This window comes from Myotis daubentonii, chromosome X (genome assembly GCF_963259705.1).
Source record: "Myotis daubentonii chromosome X, mMyoDau2.1, whole genome shotgun sequence".
In the NCBI taxonomy this organism is placed as follows: domain Eukaryota; kingdom Metazoa; phylum Chordata; class Mammalia; order Chiroptera; family Vespertilionidae; genus Myotis; species Myotis daubentonii.
Window position 1 is genome coordinate 127,346,616 of NC_081861.1, and position 21,574 is coordinate 127,368,189.

Below are 21,574 nucleotides of genomic sequence, written 5' to 3' on the forward strand. Positions count from 1 at the left end.
GAAGCTATAAATGAAGAACATATAAACTTATTCAGCAAACATAATTTGAATACTCCCTATGATCTGACCCAACTTGTATCCTTTGATCTGAAAAATGAGCTTGATGTTGTTGCTGCAGAGATGACCAGGATGCTCATAGACTGGTAGGGGAAACAGAAACATTCACAGTTAATTTAATAGGACAGTGCCTTAAATGCAATGATAGGTGTGTTCAGGACTATGCTCAGGAGTACCTAACAGCTGGGGAAAGACTATATAGAGGGGCTCACTAAGATAACTCCATAATTAATAAAAACAACCCTCTGCTAATGTTACAGGATAAAAACAAACCCCTGAGCTAAACTATGTCTTCTGAGCTTTAACATTGTTTATTTACAAAACACCTAGATTTTAGGGATTTCCCTTATATTAAGATGTTAGGTTCATTTTCATGTGAACACTTACCAGTATTACTTGGTCATGGCAAATATGAACTGGCAAAATTGGTGCTAGATAAAGTCAAAGATCCTGTTTATAAGTTAACTGGTACATCTCTATAGATAAAAAAAAATTATAAATATAAGAGCACTTAAGGTAGGAGATAAATTGTTTAATATTTGACTAATAATCGCCTACAGAGGAATAAATTTGGAGAGTGGGAAAGGAAGATTGCTTTCTTCATAGATTTTGTGTTTTTTCCTAAAATTAGTCTTATTTACTTCTAGGACTAGGATACCCATACCAAGCGGAACAATCAGTTATTCCCACTGACCAGGAACCGTATCAAGAAAGAGAGAAAAGCATGTAAGTTTTTCAATGCTTTTTTTTTTTTTTACATTTTCTTGATTTTGAAAAGAAACTTAGTTATTTTGGTGATCTAAGAAAATATCTTGGTTGTTTGGTATCTCTTAGGAACTGTTTCAAATACTTTGCAGCATAATTCAAGCTATCATTTATTGATTTTTCAACATGAGCATCTGCTTTGTATAGGTCTTATACTAAGCACTATTGATACAAAAATGAGTAAAACACTGGTTGTTATCCTCAACTCCTATGCACAAAACAAAACATACAACTAGATATTTTTCACATAATGTAACAAGCACAATGACAGAGACAAATACTTTTATCTCCTACAAAAGTATTTAGTGTGGCCATAGCCAGTTTGGCTCAGTGGATAGAGCTTCGGCCTGCGGACTGAAGGGTCCCAGGTTCAATTCCGGTCAAGGGCATGTACCTTCGTTGCAGGCACATCCCTGGTGGGGGGTGTGCAGAAGGCAGCTGATCGATGTTTCTCTCTCATCAATGTTTCTGACTCTCTATTCCTCTCCCTTCCTCTCTGTAAAAAATCAATAAAATACATTTTTTAAAAAAGTATTTAGTGTGCATTTCACAATATGAAAATATGAATGCATACCAAATTAATAAATAAGTATCTGTCTAGAATCTTTCTAGATTCTAAGGTGGCAATGTAATTTGTACATTATATAATGTTTGGTCTCCTTTCATTTATTCAGTAGACATTTATTAAATGGTTACTGTGTACTGGGAACCATGGATAAACTAGTTAATATAATGGGTATGGCCCCTCACCCTCTGGAGCTTATAATCTGTTGGGAAATATATAATATAATAATGTGCATACACACACATATATATATACACACATACACACACAGTAGGTCCTCAGGTTACGTCGGAGATCCATTCCTACAGCACATCGTAACGTGATTTTCATCGTAAGTTGGAACCCACCTACATAAGCACCTACGTCACTCACATGGAGCACATACACAGCAGTAATGAAGTGAAACAGTAAAAAATACTTAAAAGAAAGATAACAATTCCTGACCTTTACTGGTGGTAAATAAATAATAAAAAACATGAAGCACATATGTACATAGGTTGAAATGACAGATTTTTTTTTATAAATAAATGGGATATGGCAATGTAACCACGAAACGATGTACATCAAGTCCGATGTAACCCGAGGACTGTGTGTGTGTGTGTTTGTGTGTGTGTACGTGTACTAGAGGCCCAATGCACGGATTTGTGGACCAGTGGGGTTCCTTGTCCTGGCCTGCAGGAATCAGGCTGAAACCAGCTCTCCGACATCCCCTGAGGGGTCCCGAATTGCGAGAGGAAGCAGGCCAGACCGAGGGACCCCATCTTTGCACGATCAGGGCCAGGGAGGGACCGCAGGAGGGCTCCAGGGCATGTCTGGCCTGTCTCACCCAGTCCCAATCGGGGCCAAACAGTGCAGGGGAAGGACCCGGGAGTAACCTACCAGTTGGAGTGTCTGCCTCCTGGTGGTCAGTATGCATCATAGCAACTAGTCAAACAGTGGAATCAATGGTCGGACACTTAGCATATTAGGCTTTTATTATATAGGATATGTGTATATGTGGAGGACTGGTATAAAATGTACAAAGTGTAGTGATAGAAAACAGTTGGGGTGAGGGAAAAAAGAAACTTCTTAATGTGATAAGAGACAATTTCTTTGAGTTGGTGACTTTTAGACACAGTCTTAAGATATAAGAAGACTACAGGCATGAAATGATTAGAAATAGAGAACTTAAAGCATATGTGAAGTCTCTGGAGCAATAAATAATGTGAAGTAATTAAAGAACAGAATGGAAATCAGCATGGCTGAAACATAGCGAATGGGTAAGAGCATGAATGAGGCTAGATAAATAGGCTGGAGCTGAAGAAAATGAGTCTTGTAAGTCCATGCAGTATCTAGCTTGTGATGCAGTGAAAAGCCATTAAGACTTGTAAGCAGGTTGAATCATGATTTGATTTATAGTTATAAATTAAGGAGGGGGACTTCCGAAAGATCAGCTCCCACTAAATACAGCTACAACCCCCAAGCATTATATATAAAGCAAACATAAGAAGACTTTGAAAGGCAGAAAGAAGAAAGCAGACCAGTAAGGGAACTCAGACCCAAAGGATGACATGATTATGAGTTCTCCAGGCTTTTTATTTTTTGCCTCATATATCATGGACTGAGCAGAAGAAGCTAGTAATCTGGAAATGCCAAGAACACAGACAAAACAGTTCCAAGAAAATCCTGGTCTGCCTAGCTAAGTGACCAGGAAAGGGGAAACCTAGCAAAGCAGAAAACATTGAGGTAATTAACCACTTTAATTCTTCCAAACACTGCAGAGAAAATTATGGGCCCAACCCCCATCTATTCCTGAAAAGGCAAAGTAGAGAGCCTAGACTTTTACCTTTGCCAGGCTGTAGCAAGGCACTCTAATATATCTGCCATGGTGATATCAGAGTAGGCCAAGGGGAAACTTGGATTTTTCATCCTTGCCATGCAGTAATGCCCTTCCCTTTCCAGAGTCAGTGGAGCCTGCCTTTCTATGTCCACCCAACAGTAATGAAATATCTTTCCCCTCTGGAGTGGTGTCAGAGGTGTCCTTATGGAGAGTAAAGAGTTTGATCACTGCCTAGCTGTAATGAGACCATCTCCCACCCCATGCTGTCAGCAGAGACCAAATGGTGAGGTTAAGTAATAAAACACTCCTAACCCTCCCAATCTGAGAAGTATTAGTGGAAGCCTGTGGCAAAATCAGAACTCTGACTATAGCCGAGCAATAATGTGAAGCCCTACCTTCAGGTGTCAATGAAAGCCAAGTAAAAAACCTGGACTTTTACCACACGTGGCTGAAAGAAGGCAGCACCCCCATTTCCTCTGCTGGAGTTGTGTCACAACTAAAAGAGAAGGTTTACAAAAGATCCAGAGGTTCATAATAGAATACTCAAAATGTCCAGATTTCAATTGAATTTTAATTAAACTAAGAACTAGGAACATCTCAAACTGATTGAAAAAAAGACAATCAATATATACTAACAACAAGGTGACAGAAGTGTTAGAACAGTGATGGCGAACCTATGACACGCCTGACACGCGAACTCATTTTTTTGGTTGATTTTTCTTTGTTAAATGGCATTTAAATATATAAAATAAATATCAAAAATATAAGTCTTTATTTTACTATGGTTGCAAATATCAAAAAATTTCTATATGTGACATGGCACCAGAGTTAAGTTAGGGTTTTTCAAAATGCTGACATGCCGAGCTCAAAAGGTTAGCCATCACTGTGTTAGAATATATGACAAAGATCTTAAAGCAGCCATCATAAAAATGCTTCAATGAACAATTACAAAAACACTTGAAACATGGAAAAATAAAAATCTCAGTAAAGAAATAGAAGACATCAAGAAGAAACATGGTTTTCAAGATGGCTGCAGAGTGGATGGAAGCTCCACTCACCTCCTCCTGGCGCCAAACCAGATTTACATCTAAATTATAGAGCAGTAAACATGACTGACCAACTTAAAGACAGTTGAACAGGAGTATTACATCTGAGGGTTTATAGAAGAAGCTACATAGAGACTGGTAAGGACAGAGATGTGGAGAGAGCTGTCCTCAGCACCCTCATGTGGTGGCTGAGAAGCTAGAGGGATATGTTGACTGCAAAAGTGCCCCCTGAAGAGAATGAGGGTCTCAACCCCATGCCGGGACCCCCAACCAAGAGCACCAGGGCCAGGAAGTGGAGCCTGCATAGCATCTGGCTGTGGAAATCAGTGGGGAATCTGTCTGCTGGGAAGAGGAGGGAGTCTGCTAGAATCCCAGGTACTCTCCTAAATGACCAACACACAAGAGCTTGCTCTCAGGAAGTTAACCAGGGCTCTGGTAGAGGGAAGGCGACTCAGGGCATATAGGAGTCATAAAGAGAAAACCTTGGTGGCATGGCCTCAAGAAAGATCTGGAGGGTCAGCTATTGAGATCTGGGTCCTGAGTCAATAGCCCACACTGCCCTCAAGTGCCATGTTCCCAGGGTTGGGCACTCCTATATTTACAGTACTAGCCTGGGGAGTACACTAACCTGGTCCTCCAAATACTGGTGACACCACCCTGCCAAGCTAGAGTCTGGAAGAAAGGACTGTTGGATGTACTCAACAGGGACCTTTGGTTCACTCATTCTCTGGAAAAACTATAGGCAGACCCTCAGTGAGACATTGAATTGTGAGGCTTTGAAATGAGGGCCAGTATTCCCGCCCCCCCCCCCGCCACCTGCAAGCTTGGCCAGCACCACTCCCAACTAGAGACTGTTTTGTTCTAATTTCCCAAGTCCCAGTGGCCAGTCCTGCTGAGCTCAGATCCTTAGGGGGAAGGGAATGCGGCTCAGTGCTAGGATCTTTTAAGCACATCTCCCAGAAGAGGCTCCAGTCCAGGATTCAAGTGGACTAAGGGGTGGTGTAGAGCTTGCTTCCTTCCCACAGACTCACCAGTGCCACTCCCCAACAGAAAACTGAGTTGATATGTTTTGCAAAGTCTTGGTGGCCCCACCCTGCTGAGCTTGCTCCTGCAGTGGGGACTGCTGGCTGCCCCCAGCCTGAATCAATGGCTCACTCTTTCCGGAGGAGCTAGAGTTGTAGACTGTAGCAGAGACTGAGTGTTATGGCTCTTCAATGTGGGACACATTCCCCCATTGAGTACCTGACCATGCTGCCCCCAAGTAGGGGAATCACTAGCCCTGGCCTCCTGACACAGTCACCCCGCCCTACTGAACTTGTGCCATATAATGGGGCATTGGAGCATGGGCAGCTTGGACCCACTCTACAGTTTTGTTTGAAAGGCTTTGGAGGAAATCCAGGCAACTTCAGGGGGTGGTGGAGTAGCTAGCTGGTAGATGCCGACCTCAGAGAACCTTGAACCTTTTATTGACCTGCCCCCAGCTCAGAGCTGCAAGAAGCTTACCCTTGTACTATATTGGCCCCTCCCACACACACCCAGGTACAGTAGACATAGCCATAATCAATGAATAGTGCAGTAGTTCCAGACAGGTAGTCCGAGATCACTTACACACAATATCTGACATTGTCCTGCACCAGAACCCTGTCCAAGTGGTCCCAGAACCAACATAAACAGTGGTGGGTTTCAAACCTCACCAGAGCTTTACCAAACTAGCCACACCAATGGCTCAGCCAAAGGAGGACTCCAGCAGACACCAGAACTTGTTGGGAGCAACTCTGCCTCTGGGGCAGCCCCTGAACAGCAACTTATACACAGTGAATGAAGTCTGTCCTTGTAGTCAGCCAACGTGAGGGTTAACTCCACCCATGAATAGGCCAACAGCATTTAAGACTCAACTACAGCAGGAGGGGGGCACATAACTCACACAAGAAACATTTCTGGATTACCCAGGTCAGCTAATCTAGAAGACTGTGCCACTGAGACCCACAAGATACCTACATCAGAAAGCCATCACAACAAGCTTGGGAATCATAACAGATATACCTAATACACAGAGTTAAACCACAAAAAGGCAGACAAAATGGGGAGACAAAAAAATATGCACCAAATAAAAGAACAAGAAAAATCCCCAGAAAAAGAATTAAATGAAATTGGAGCAACCAAGATAACAAATGCAGAATTTAAAATAATGGTTATAAGGATGATCAAGGACTTTAGGGGAGGAATGGATGATCTTAGTGAGAACTTAAACCAGTGGTTCTCAACCTTCCTAATGTCACGACCCTTTAATACAGTTCCTCATGTTGTGGTGACCCCCAACCATAAAATTATTTTCGTTGCTACTTCATAACTGTAATGTTGCTACTGTTATGAATTGTAATGTAAATATCTGATATGCAGGATGTATTTTCATTGTTACAAATTGAACATAATTAAAGCATAGTGATTAATCACAAAAACAATATGTAATTATATATGTGTTTTCCGATGGTCTTAGGCAACCCCTGTGAAAGGGTCATTTGACCCCCAAAGGGGTCACGACCCACTGGTTGAGAACTGCTGACTTAAACAGAGATAGTAAACATTAAAAGGACATAGAAACCATAAAAAGAATCAGTCAGGAATGAAGAATATAATATCTGAAATGAATGAATGAATTAGAATGAATCAACAGTAGGTTAGATGAAGGAGAGGATTGAATCAGCGATTTAGAGGACAAGAAAACAATAAGCACCCAAGGAGAGCAGCAAAAGGAAAATATAATTAAAAAATGAAGAAAGTCTAAGGGACCTGTGGGACAACATCAGGAATAATAATATCCACATCACAGGGGTAAAGAAGGAGAAGAGGGTGAGCAAGGTATTGAGAACCTGTTTGAAGAAATAATGGCTGAAAACTTCCCTAACCTGTTGAAGGAAAAAAGTCACACAAGTTCAGGAAGCACAGACAGTCCCTATCTAGATGAATGCAAAGAAACCCACACCAAGACACATCATAATTAAAATGGCGAAGGTTAAAGAGAAAAAATCTAACAGCAGCAGGAGAAAGATAGTTACCTAAAAGGGAACTCCAATAAGGCTGTCAGCTGATTTCTTAACAGAAACATTTTAGACCATAAGGGATTGGCATGAAATATTCAAAGTGATGAAAAGCGGGCACCCACAATCAAGACTAATCAATCAGCAAGTCTATCATTTAAATCTAGAGGCCTGGTGCACAAAAATTCGTGCACTTGGGGGAGTCCCTCAGCCTGGCCTGCATCCTCTCGCAGTCCAGGACCCTTCAGGGGATGTCTACCTGCTGGCTTACACCCGCTCCCTAGGGGATCGGGCCTAAGCTGGCAGTCAGACATCCCTCTGACAGCCCAGGAGTACTGCAGGGAGTGGGCCTAAGCCATAGTTGGACATCCTTAGCACTGCCAAGGAGGCGGGAGAGGCTCCTGCCACCGCCGCTGCGCTTGCAGCCGTCAGCCTGGCTTGTGGCTGAGTTGAGCTCCCCCTGTTGGAGTGCACTGACCACCAAGGGACAGCTCCAGCGTTGAGTGTCTGCCCCGTGATCAGCACACATCATAGTGACCTATCATTCCCGGTTGTTCTGTCATTAAGGTCAATTTGCATATTACCTTTTATTATATAGGAGGATTGAAGGTGAAATAAAGAGCTTCCCAGATTAAAAAAAAAAAGCTAAAGGAGTTCATTACCACTAAACCAGTATTGCAAGAAATATTAAGGGGCCTTCTCTAAGAAGAAAGAAGAAAAGAAATATATATTGATTCACTCATTTGTGGAAAATAATGAACAGCATAAACTGATGAACAAAAATAGATCCAGAGACATAGAAGCATCAAACAGACCACCAAACCTCACAGTGAAGTCAGGAGAGGGTGGGAGGGGGTGTAAGAGATCAACCAAAGGACTTGTATACATGCATATAAGCATAACCAATGGACACAGACAATAGGGGGGTGAGGGCCTGTGCTGGAGGAGAGGAGCGGGAAGGGAGAGGTCAATTGGGAAAAAGGAGACATATATAACACTTTCAACAATAAATAATTTAATTTAAAAATATATAGAGAGAGGAACATAGATATAAAGAAAAATATGGCAATAAGTAAGTAGCTATCAATAATAACTTTAAATGTGAAAAGATTAAATGCTCCAATCGAAAGACATAGGGATGCTTAATGGATAAGAAAACATGACCCATACATATGCTGTCTACAAGAGATCCACCTCAGAACAAAAGATACACACAGACTAAAAATAAAGGGGTGGGAAAAATATTCCCTGCAAGTGGAAACAAATAAGAAGCTAGGGTACCAATATTATATCAGACACAATAGACTTCAAAACAAAGGCCACAAGAAGAATCAAAGAAGGACATTACCTAATACTAAATGGATCAATCCAGAAACAGGATATAACCCTTGTAAACATATATGTATCTAACATAGGAGCATCTAAATATATAAAGAGGGAGAAACCAAGATGGCGGCAAAGGTAAACACCTGACATTGCTGCCTCGCACAACCACTTCAAAACTACAACTAAAAGACAAAATGGACATCATCCTGAACCACAAGAAGGCTGGCTGAGTGGAAATTCTACACCTAGAAGTAAAGAGAAAAGCACACTGGGACTCAGAGGAGGTGCGGAAGTAAAGTGCAGAGGTAAGGAGGCGCACGTGGAAAGGGCTGGCAACTGAGGACATGCTGTCTTTTTCAATCAGGAGGGAGACACAAGCTCCCAACTGCTCTGAACTCCAGTTCCAGGCTAGTCTCTGGGGACCCAGACTCATACAGGGAGAAACTGGATGGCATCGGACGGAACTCGAAGGCAGCTTTCTCTCAGAGGTGCTTGCAGCAATTACCCTGGGAAAATTGAGACCTGGGGCCTCTTAGGGCAGGGCTGAGGATCAGCCATAGCTGTTTGCTTGCATTGCTTCACAGCTGGGCCTCATCTGGGCACCTCCAAATCCCAAACAAAGAAGAGGAATCTGCAGATCTCTCCATAGCTCCTGCTGGGTAGCCTCAGGCAGAGGTTAAATTATTACCTCCTTAGAGATCCAAGAGCCAGTGTACCCAGTGGTCAGAGTGGGACCATCCAGATTACAACTCCTCAGATCCATAAGGGACACACTCAGGGGGCAGACTCAGTGAGCACCAGAGCCCCACTGAAGCAAGTCTTGCCCCAGAAGGGTGTCTCCAGCACAGAAGTTCTCCCACTGCAGACATAGCTGATTCTCACAGCCAATTGGCCTGGAGGTCAATTACTCCCAGTGATACCAACAACAATCAAGGCTTAACTACAACAAGACTGTGCACAAAGCCCACAAAGGGGTGCACCAAGACCACCTCAGGTAATTGGGGAGGCTGAGCCACTGGGCCCTATAGGACACCTAGCACAGAAAGCCACTCTACCAACACAGGGAAGCAGCCAAAATGCAGAGACAAAGAAACAGGTCACAAATGACAGAAATGGAGGAAAGCAAACTACTGGATATAGAGTTCAAAACCACGGTTATAAGGGTTTTCAAGAATTTTCTAGAAACCGCTGATAAATTTAGTGAGACCCTTGATAAATCTAGTGAGACCCTCAAGGATATGAAAAGGGACCAACTAGAAATTAAGCATACACTGACTGAAAGAATAATATACAGAGATCCAACAGCAGACTAGTGGATCGCAAGAATCAAGTCAAAGATTTGAAATACAGAGGAGCAAGAAACACCCAACCGGAAAAGCAAAAAGAAAAAAGAATCCAAAAATATTAAGATAGTGTAAGGAGCCTCTGGGACAACTTCAAGCGTACCAACATCTGAATTATGGAGGTGCCAGAAGAAGAGAGAGAGCAAGATATTGAAAACTATTTGAAGAAATAATGACAGAAAACTTCCCCTACCTGGTGAAAGAAATAGACTTACAAGTCCAGGAAGCGCAGAGAACCCCAAACAAAAGGAATCCAAAGAGGACCACACCAAGACACATCATAATTAAACTGCCAAGAGCAAAAGACAAAGAGAGAATCTTAAAAGCAGCAAGAGAAAAAAAGTCAGTTACCTACAATGGAGTACCCATACTATTGTCAGCTGATTTCTCAACAGAAACTATGCAGGCCAGAAAGGAGTGGCAAGAAATATTCAAAGTAATGAATAGCAAGAGCCTACAACCAAGATTACTTTACCCAGCAAAGCAATCATTCAGAATTGAAGGTCAGATAAAGAGCTTCACAGATAAGAAAAAGCTAAAGGAGTTCATCACCACCAAACCAGTATTATATGAAATGCTGAAAGGTATTCTTTAAGAAGAGGAAGAAGAAAAAAGTAAAGATAAAAATTATGAACAACAAATACATATTTATTAACAAGTGAATCTAACAATCAAGTGAATAAAAAATCTGATGAAGAGAATAAACTGGTGAATATAATAGAATCGGGCATAGAAAGGGAGTGGACTGACAATTCTCGGGGGGAAAGGGGTGTGGGGGTGCAGGAAGAGACTGGAAAAAATGGTACACCTATGGATTAGGACAGTGGGGGGTGGGTAAGGGCAGAGGTGTGGGGTGGTAACCGGATGGAGCGGAGCTATGGGGGGAAAAAGAGGAACAACTGTAATAATCTGAACAATGAAGATTTAACTAAATATATAAAGAAAATCTTGGTGGACATTAAGAGAAACATTAACAGTAATACAGTCATATTTGGGGATTTTAACATCCCATTGACAACAATGGATAGATCTTTCAGACAAAAAAATCAATAAGGCAACAGTGACCTTAAATGACACACTAGACTGGATGGATTTAATTGATATTTACAGAACATTTCATCAAAAAGCAACAGAATATACATTTTTTGAAATACATATGGAACATTCTCTAAGACCACATGCTAGGACACAATATAAGCCTTAATAAATTCAATAAAAGACAAATGAAATTTAAGGACACAAAAATACAATAACTGAAATAAAAACTGAATGTAGAGGAAAATAGCAGAAAGAAGGGACTGAGGAAAGAAACAGTGAACTGTTAGAATAATAGAAATGACCAAATCTAAACAACAAAGAGGAGATAGACTTTTTAAAAAATAACAGAAACTTAGGGACCCTGACACAAGAGACCTAACATTCATGTCATTGAAGTCCTATTGGAGAAGACAGAGAAGGCAGGACTGAAAAAGGACTCAAAGAAAAAATGGCTAAAAACTACCCAGATGTGGCAAAAGACACAAACCAATAGATTTAAGAAGCTGAATGAACTTCAAATAGTAGAAACAAATTAATCCATATCAAGATATGTCATGGTCAAATTTCTGAAAACTAAAGGAAAAGAAAAAAAAATTATCTCAAAAGCAGCCAGACAGAAACATCACCTTACCTTTAGAGGAAAATAAATGATAGTCATTTTCTCATCAGAAACCGTAGGGTCCAGAAGGATGTCAGCAAACTGGTAAAATAGGAAGCTACAAGTTTTTGTTCTCTAACAAAACCCTAACAATAACCAGAAATTTACATGCTAGAAAGCATATTTGGACCCTTACCTTATATGACATAGATGGAAAATCTTAAAATATAAAACTTTTAGAAGAAAACACTGGAGACAATATCCATGACATTGAATTTGAAACTTCATATAAAAATGGGCAAAGGACTGGAATATACATTTATCCCAAGAAGATATGCAAATCATTAAAAAGACATGAGAAAATGTTCACCTTCACTAATCATTAAGTGAATGTAAATGGAACCACAATGAGATACTACTTCACACTCATTAGGCTGACCCCAACCTAGATTTACCTCTCTTTTTCTAGCTCTTCCTTAAAAACACTTTGTTTTAGCTACATCATAAAACAAAGTCTTGTTTCTCTTGGTATCTCTTCAAGTATCCTTGTCACCCATGGACACCCTACTAAAATGTAATTTCCTCCCTGGAGCCTTTCCCAAATCAGTCACCCCCCCCCACCCCCCAAGAGTAGAATGATCTCTTTTCCAGAGATCATTGATCTTTTTCAGAGATCAATGTGTTTGTCCAATTTTTATATGCAATGGGCATACAATATACATTTTAAGTTCTATTAAGTAAATAGAAACAAATTCTGAGAAATTAAAAAGAAACATCTTACATATTCACAGGGGAAAAAGCAAAAGAAGTGTGTCTGTAATAAGAAAATATAGGCACATCCACATTTTAAAAGGGACACTTGTGCCCTGGTTGGTGTGGTTCAGTTGGTTGAGCTTTGTCCCATGCACCAGAAGGTCACTGGTTTGATTCCCTGTCAGGGCACATACCAGATTGTGGACTCGATCCACAGTGGGAGCTGTGCAGGAGGCAGCAGACCGGTGTTTCTCTCTCACATCAATGTTTCTCTCTCTGTTCCTCTCTCTCTGAAATCAGTTCAGATTTTTTTTTTTAAAAAAAGGGACATTTGTTAGTAGGAAATTACAGTCTGTCCCCCTGGCAATTCTAATAGAGCACATTTCATGACAACTCCTCCTCTCTCCACAACTTCAGGAAGATTCACCATATGTCTTCTAAGTCAGAAATCTTATTTTTAGAACAATATATTATTTCTAAACTTTACTGAAATAGCACATCTTTTCTAGTTAAAGGAGATATACTATTCCCCATGTCATACAATTGTAAGTTAACCCAATTTTCATGGGATTTGGAATGTGAGTGGTTCTCAACCTTCCTAATGCACGAATCTTCAATAGAGTTCCTCATGTTGTGGTGACCTCCAATTTCATTGTTACAAATTGAACATAATAAAAGCATAGTGATTAATCACAAAAACAATATGTATTTATATAAGTGTTTTTCGATGTTCTTAGGCATCCCCTGTGAAAGGGTCGTTCGACCCCCAAAGGGGTCGCAACCCACAGGTTGAGAACTGCTGTGATAGAGGAAACAGGAATCAGCTGATAATGAGACCCATTTTCATACTTCCCAAGCAGATAACTTTTGCAAAAGTCCTATATACAGACATAATTACCAAGCCTTTTCCCACTGGCATGTGGCTACTTTTAATAGTCTACAAATACAATCTATTTTTTTAATGGTAGATTATGGCTATTAGGAGAAAGGGTATATTTTAAAAAATTCCTTTTGTTAAAAAAGAAAATTCAACTCTATTTATTTAAAGATCTTATTGGCTTTATGCAATGATTCATGAATCAGGCAGCATCCCCTCTAGCAGACAGAAAGGAGTTCTGAAGAGTTGTACAACGTGAAAGACTTTTATAGGCAAAAGAAGGTAAGACAAGGAAGTTACACTAGCAAAGAGCTAATGGTTTATGGCAAAGTTCTTTAGGAGATAGCAAGGGCCCACCAGGAAGATTACCTCACTAGTGCTGGCCAGATAATTCCAGATTGACTGGTTTAAAATTCTGATCATGGGGGAGGCTGAACTGTATTTAAGTTAGGTATTAAACCTTGGTTTGTTGACTTGAGGCTTAGCGCAAGTGACTCCATTTTGGGCCTATTGTCTCTCTTTTAACAATCGGAATGTGTCCGGATTTTAAAATTTTTATTAAGGTTTGATTCTTCTGATATAGTGATTCGTATGGTACAGGATGTCCAGAAATTTGGAAATAACAATTTAAGGCTTTCCATCTTTAGGTATTAATTTGAATGTGTAAATTCCAAATGTAAAGTGAAGACTGTTTTCAGTAGCAAATCTTAATTTTTTTTTAATAAATGTCCTCATCACAATGATCTCATACAACAGCTGCATAATTATATTATTAGGACTTGTATGAAAATAATTCCGTATAAAATTATAAGAAATTTCAGAAGATGCCAGAACATGTAAAATTGCAAGGTGATTTGATATACTTAGACAGTGAGCTAAATTAGGAGTGAGAAGAGTTGGGTTTTCTATCCAAACTTTAAGTTCAAGGCTCTGTAATATTGCGCAAGTCATATAACCTCATTAACCCTCAGTATTGTCATCTGCAATATGGTGATGATCATCTCTTAGAATTGTCATGAGGCTCAAATGAGAAAGTGTATTCAAAATTGCTGTAAAGCTAATGACATTCAAATTGCATAGAATTTATAGCATAGTCTTCTAAATATCCTCAAAATTGGTAACTCTTATTTCCTTTTAGGAAAACTTTGATAGTCAAAATTCATTTTGAAGCCATGTCTGCCCCATAAGGTTGATGCTCCAATTCGCTAATACTGTTTTTGGTTAATAAAAATTAGTTATAAAATAGACATTTTTTAAAGAATGCCACATAAAATTACTGAAGGCAAGATTTCAAAAGTTCCTAACATGTTTTTAATTACTCAGAATCTCAAAAATGTCTATTTTGAAGTTTTAACAGTAATTGATTATATTTATTTGGTTGTGTTTTTTTTAAAAAAAATGTTTATTGCATTTTAGTAATGTTTCCATATAAGTTCCTAGGCTATTCTATATTAAGTCTGTATGTTTGATTTAAGATACTACTCTAAAAAAGTTTAAAGTGGCCCTAACCGGTTTGGCTCAGTGGATAGAGCGTGGACCTGCGGACTGAAGGGTCCCAGGTTCGATTCCGGTCAAGGGCATGTACCTGGGTTGCAGGCATATCCCCAGTAGGGGTGTGCAGGAGGCAGCTGATCGATGTTTCTCTCTCATCGATGTTTCTAACTCTCTATCCCTCTCCCTTCTTCTTTGTAAAAAAAAAAAAAAATCAATGAAATATATTTTAAAAAATAAAATAGTTTAAAGTGGAGCAAAAAAATAATTAAGCAAATTTATGTTTGTAAAAGGATACATAAAATATTCAGTTATATTATGCATTTTTCCCATGTGGGTATGGAAAGGTGAATAAAAGTTCAGCCTTTGTAAATGATTCCTTTTGTCAGGATTATGAGTAAAGATTTTGGGAGGGGAAGGGAGGGGAGTAGGGAGGAAAATGTTTGAATTACTAAAGTACCACTTCACTATCAACATATTTAAATGTGTATCTGCATAAAAAAGTGGCTTAAAAAGTTAAACCTTGCCTTTGCTCTCTATACATGAAAATATACTTTCTGTGGACTGGATGAAAGTAAACAGTGAAGGTTCACCATCATAACCTAGGTACCTATAGTTCCTACACAGCATTGTCAGAATCTTCACATGGCAGAATGAGGCAGAGGTCAGAAATTTATTGCATGTATTTTTTCTCAGAAAAATATTGTGCCAGCTTAGCAAATATACAGCTTTACTTCCTTAACAGCACGACTTCCGGTATGCATAATCTCATGGAAAAAGAAAGATGATCACATTCACAATTTATTCCTAAACAGAAAGATGAAGTTGTAGCCAAAGAAAGATAAGAAAAATGATGGAATTAACTAAATCCACCTCTTTAAAAGTACTGTTCAGAAATTATATTAGGTACCTATTGGGATCTTAGTGCTGGGGACAGGATATTGTTTTCCTATAAGCAGCATGTTTCTCTTTTACCATGGCTTTTTAATATTGTATGGATAGCCCAATTTTTCTTGGTCTATTAGAACATAAATATGTGAAAATAGCAAGTCATTTCGTCTCTTTCAAAAACTGTTAGTAACAAATGTTCTGTTAACATGCAATATACTTGAGTTTTGATATGAAAAATATACTTGGGCTCTGATGGGATCTTATGGAGGTTTGCTTCAACAGCCATATAAAGAGGGAAATCTGTTAATACTAATTTACCTGTATCGATAGATCATAAAACAAGCAATCTAAAACAAACATTCATATGAAAATTTCCTGTATGCCAGGCATGTCAAACTCGTGGCCAGCATGCAGCCTGCTGGCGGTGAGTTTAACATGCTTGCTGTATGCATTTGATAAAGATGGCCCAATTGATACCTGCCATTTATACAATTGTGTTTTGCATTTACTAATACTTTGAATACCTCAAAGAATTAAATTATTTGCTAACACTTTAGTTGTGCTTCTTTAGAAATTGGTTTCTCTTGATATAATGTAGCTGCCATTATCACTGTACGTGAGGAAAAATAATTTCCCCTCTACCCTTTTGAGTTCTTAGTTGAGACACCTATAATCGAAGATAGATTAATAAGAGAGGTATCTTTAGAACCCAGGACTAAATATCATTTTAATAGGGAAAAGGGAGGAGGGGGTTGATCTCATAGGGGAGAGTAAATGATTTTTAGGAAATATTAATGAGCCCTTAAAAGAATAAATGGGAGGTATGATAGTTTGTGACAAAGTTTTTCTGGATGTGGTGTGGACTTCTAGACTTCTCTCCTGTTATGAGTCAGTTTTTTTCTAGTGGATGAAACTCCTAGAGAGAGGATTTATGACAATTGAGTTCCTTTTGGAAGATCAGAGGAAACCTCTCCCTGCATTTGCTGTTTAAAAGTGCCTTCAGCTCACAATAATCAGTATACTAAGCAACATATTCTGGAGTGGCAATTTTACTACCCTTCATCACTTTACATGTTATTCTACAGACAAGGCCTGGAAAAATATCTTAAGATTGGTAGAGAGAATCAAAAGCTCAAGGTAAGTGGAACTTGTGTCAAACTTTTCCCAATAAACTGGTTAGAAAAATATTCACCAACAAGGAAATTTATGACAATTTGACTTTGATGCTATGCTGTAATGACCTTTCTTTTTCCAAATGAGTGTAATCAAAACATGTTTCTGAATTCGCTAATACTTAATGAATTCCTCAGACATAGACATTAGCTAAGCTCTACCTTCAAATGGTTTGAAAGTAGGACCAATATCATCCATGGTAATTTGAATTGGGATGGCTTGATTTATCAGGTAGAAACACTTTTGATTGCATAGATTTGTGATCCAATGTAGGTTATAAGCTGGTATCCTTCAGATCCAGTCAACATATGTGGCCAAAACATTTTGCTGTTCAAGAGAACTGAGAGTTAGTGTAGTGACACGTCAGCATCTTGAGCAAAAGATGGGTTGATTATTTCAGAAGAAAAACTTGTTGCCATAGCATCAGCATTCAAGAAAAATTTGTAACTACTTATAGAGATACATAGATTTCTCTGGGACGAAATAAGCAAAATCATTAAATTAGAAGGCCAGCCTTTTAGAAAGTTGTTCGCCACAATGAAACCAAATGCAAGGGATCATTGAAACAAAAGAAATCACCCTGTAATCTGCTCTTCCCTTAGTATTTTTCATATATAGTATTTTTAGGAGGTGTTTGTACACATGTAATCATTAGTGAAAATGTTCATGAGAGTTGACCAAAATTTTCAATTCAGTGTAAAGGGGTTAGAGAAATGAAGAACATAGTTTTCTAATGAGTACAGATCTCACAGGCTGCAAAAACTCAATTGTGATAGCAATGTGGGATGCCGGAAAAGAAAAAAGACATTAGTGGGAAAAATTGGTGAATTTTGAATGAAGTTTGTTGTTTTGTTAATAGTATTGTACCAATGTTAATTTCCTAATTTTTATAATCAAACTATGGTTATGTAAAATGTTAACTTTAGGGGAAGTAGGGTGAGGGATAAAGGGGTACAAAGGAACATTCTGTACTACTTTTTCAACTTTTCTGTAAATTTAGCATGTGTACATACAGAAAGAGAAACTTTGCTGTTTGTACAACCAAATGTAATTTCTAACTCAAGTGCCCAGAAAATTTTATCTAGTGACATAAAAAAGTGTTTATCTCAGAAAGTTTTATTTGGTCACAACCAGGTACAATTGGTCACCTTTGTGATTATTTTTAAGGAAATTCAGTCGTTTTACCTTGCCCTAAGGTAGATATAAGGCTGTTTAAAATTTTCCATAATGTGGGCACATCGATTTGTTATATTTTACTTGGTTATGTCCTAAACTGACATCCCTGTAATGTAACTCCTGTCTAATCCTTGGGCCTATCCTCTGCATGCTGACATCTGCTGAGATCTAACTGTAAACCATATTAGATCCCTTGATGTATATTCCTCTAGTTTTTTGGTCTTTAGTATCACCTGTAGATTTCTTGCAGGAACATTAACTATTTATCTTCTTAGCTACTATTTACCTCTTCAGGTATTTTCCATGCTGTCCCACTGTAAATTCAGAGGGGTTTCTCTGGCCATCTCTAATATGGTAAAAAAAATAGCTATTAGACTTGAATGATTTGGAGGACTTTCCTTAAAGGTTTGTCATCTTCTTACTCTTCACCCAGGTTACTTTATACTCTCAAATACTCACTTAAAGTAGGATTCTATTTAGTACCTGTAGGGAAGGACACAACCCTCCCCCGCCCTCAATGTAAATCTTTTTTTTGTCAAGTTTTTCTCCCTGCCTTGCCCTACAATTCTAAGGCTTTTATTTATCCTGGGGGAGGATAAAACTTATTTAGCCAGTACGCTTTCAAAGTATTTTAGTCTTTTATATAGACCTCAACATTTTTATTGAATCACAATTTAAATACAACTAAATATTCTGTGAGTATTGTTCAGTTTTGGCAAATGCCTAAATTTATATAACACATACCATATTAAGACCCAAAACATTCGCATCACCACAGAAAGTTCCTCTATGCCCCGTCTCAGTGAATGTCCCCCACAATAACCATGATCTAATTCAGTGGTTCTCAACCTGTGGGTCGCGACCCCTTTGGCGGTCGAACGACCCTTTTACAGGGGTTGCCTAAGACCATCCTGTATATCAGATATTTACATTACGATTCATAAGAGTAGCAACATTACAGTTATGAAGTAGCAACGAAAATAATTTTATGGTTGGGTCACAACATGAGGAACTATATTTAAAGGGCCAGCAGATTGAGAACCACTGATCTAATTTCCATCATCATACTGGTAGGTTAATAGTTTTGTCCATTCTAGAATTTTATATAAATAAAATTATATAGTATGTATTTTTGTGTCTTGCTTCTTTGACTCAGTATAATGTTTTGGAGGTTCATGCATATTGAGGTATGGATCTACAGTTGATTCCTTTTTGTTTCTGAAAAATCCCTGGAAAAGATATATTAGGAATCAAGATTTTATACTTTGTGTTTAATTGTAGTTACTTAATTCATGAGTTTAAAGGCACATACTAGTATTTGTATTTTAGTTTGATTCTATGTACGTTGCTGATCAATTTTGGTCTGTTTGTGGTAGCTAATTTATATCCAAGAATGAAATTATTTCTTGTAATTTTGCACATATAAAAAATCAGGTGGACTTTTTTTAGATGGTTCAACATGTGACCATTGTCTAGGAACCAATTAAAGGTTGAGTGTTGACTCTATCATATTTATTTATTTGTGCTTTTTTTTATTGTTTAAAGTATTACACATGTCTCCTTTTCCCCCCATCGATCCCTTCCAAGCCACTCCCACCCCTAAGAGAAGCCCCCATGGCCCCAGTGTCCATGTCCATTGGTTATGCTAATATGCATGCATACAAGTCCTTTGGTTGATCTCTTACCCCCCAGCCCACTCCCCTACTCTCCCCCTGAGGTTTGACAGTCTGTTCCATGCTTCTCTGTCTCTGGATCTGTTTTTGTTCATCAGTTTATGTTGTTCATTATAGTATTCCACAAATGAGTGAGATCATGTGATATTTATCTTTCTCTGACTGGCTTATTTCGCTTAGCATAATGCTCTCCAGCTCCATCCATGTTGTTGCAAATGATAAAAGTTCCTTCTTTTTTACAGCAGCATAGTATTCCATCGTGTAGATGTACCAGGGTTTTTTAAAACACTCATCTGTTGTTGAGCACTTAGGCTGTTTCCAAATCTTAGCTATTGTAAATTGTACTGCTATGAACATAGGGGTACATATGTCCTTTCTGATAGGTGTTTCTGTTTTCTTGGATTATTCTTAGAAGTGGGATTACTGGGTCAAATGGGAGTTCCATTTTTAACTTTTTGAGGAAGCTTCATACTGTTCTCCACAGTGGCTGCACCAGTCTTCATTCCCACCAGCAGTGCACGAGGGTTCCTTTTTCTCCACATCCTCACCAGCACTTGTTGTTTATTGATTTGTTAATGATAGCCATTCTGACAGGTGTGAGATGGTACCTCATTGTTGTTTAGATTTGTATCTCTTGGATGATTAGTGACTTTGAGCATGTTTTCATATGTCTCTTGGCCTTGTGTATGTTCTCTTTTGAAAAGTGTCTATTTAGGTCCTTTGCTCATTTTTTGATTGGATTGTTTATCTTCCTTTTGTTAAGTTGTATGAGTTCCCTGTAAGTGTTGGAGATTAAACCCTTATCTGTAATAGCATTGGCAAATATGTTCTCCCATGCAGTGGGCTTTCTTGTTGTTTTGTTGATGGTTTCTTTTGCTGTGCCAAAGGTTTTTATTTTGATGTAGTCCAATTTGTTTATTTTCTCCTTAGTTTCCATTGCCCTAGGAGCTGTATTGGTAAAGATATTGTTACAACATATGTCTGATACTTTGCTGCCTATGGATTCTTCTAAGAATTTTATGGTTTCCTGTCTTACGTTTAATTCCTTTATCCATTTTGAGTTTATTTTTGTTTATGGTGTAAGTTGATGGTGTGGTTTCATTTTTTTTTTTTTTGCATGTATCTGACCAATTTTCCCAGCACCATTTATTGAAGAGACTGTCTTGACTCCATTGTATGCTCTTGCCTCCTTTGTAAAATATTAATTGAGCATAATGGCTTAGTTCAATTTCTGGGTTCTTTGTTCTGTTCTATTGGTCTATACATCTGTTCTTGTGCCAATACCAGGCAGTTTTGAGAACAGTGGCTTTGTAATATAGCAAGATATCTGGTATTGTGATCCATCCAATTTCGTTCTTCTTTCTCAGGATTGCTGTGGCTATTCAGGATCTTTTTTCATTTCATATGAATTTTTGGAGTGTTTGTTCTAGATCTGTGAAATATGCTGTTGCATTGAATCTATAAATTGCTTTGCATAGTATGGACATTTTAATGATGTTGATTCTACCAATCCATGAACACAGTATATTCTTTCATTTCTTTATGTCTTCCTCTACCTCTTTTTTCAATGTCCTATAGTTTTCTGAGTACAGCTCTTTTACCTCCTTAGTTAAGTTTATTCCTAGGTATCTTTTTTTTGGTGCTATGGTAAATGGGATTGTTTTTTAGTTACTCTTTCTGTGAGTTCATTATTGGTATATGAAAAAGCTACAGATTTCTTGGTGTTAATTTTGTATCCTGCTACATTGCTGAATTCATTTATTAGGTCTAGTAGTTTTTTGATGGAATCTTTGGGGTTTTCTATGCACAGTACCATTTCATCTGCAAATAATGACAGTTTTACTTCTTTTTCAATTTGGATACTTCTTCTTTTTCAATTTGGATGCCTTTTGTTAATTCTTGTCTGATCGCTATGGCTAGCACTTCCAATACTGTGTCAAACAGA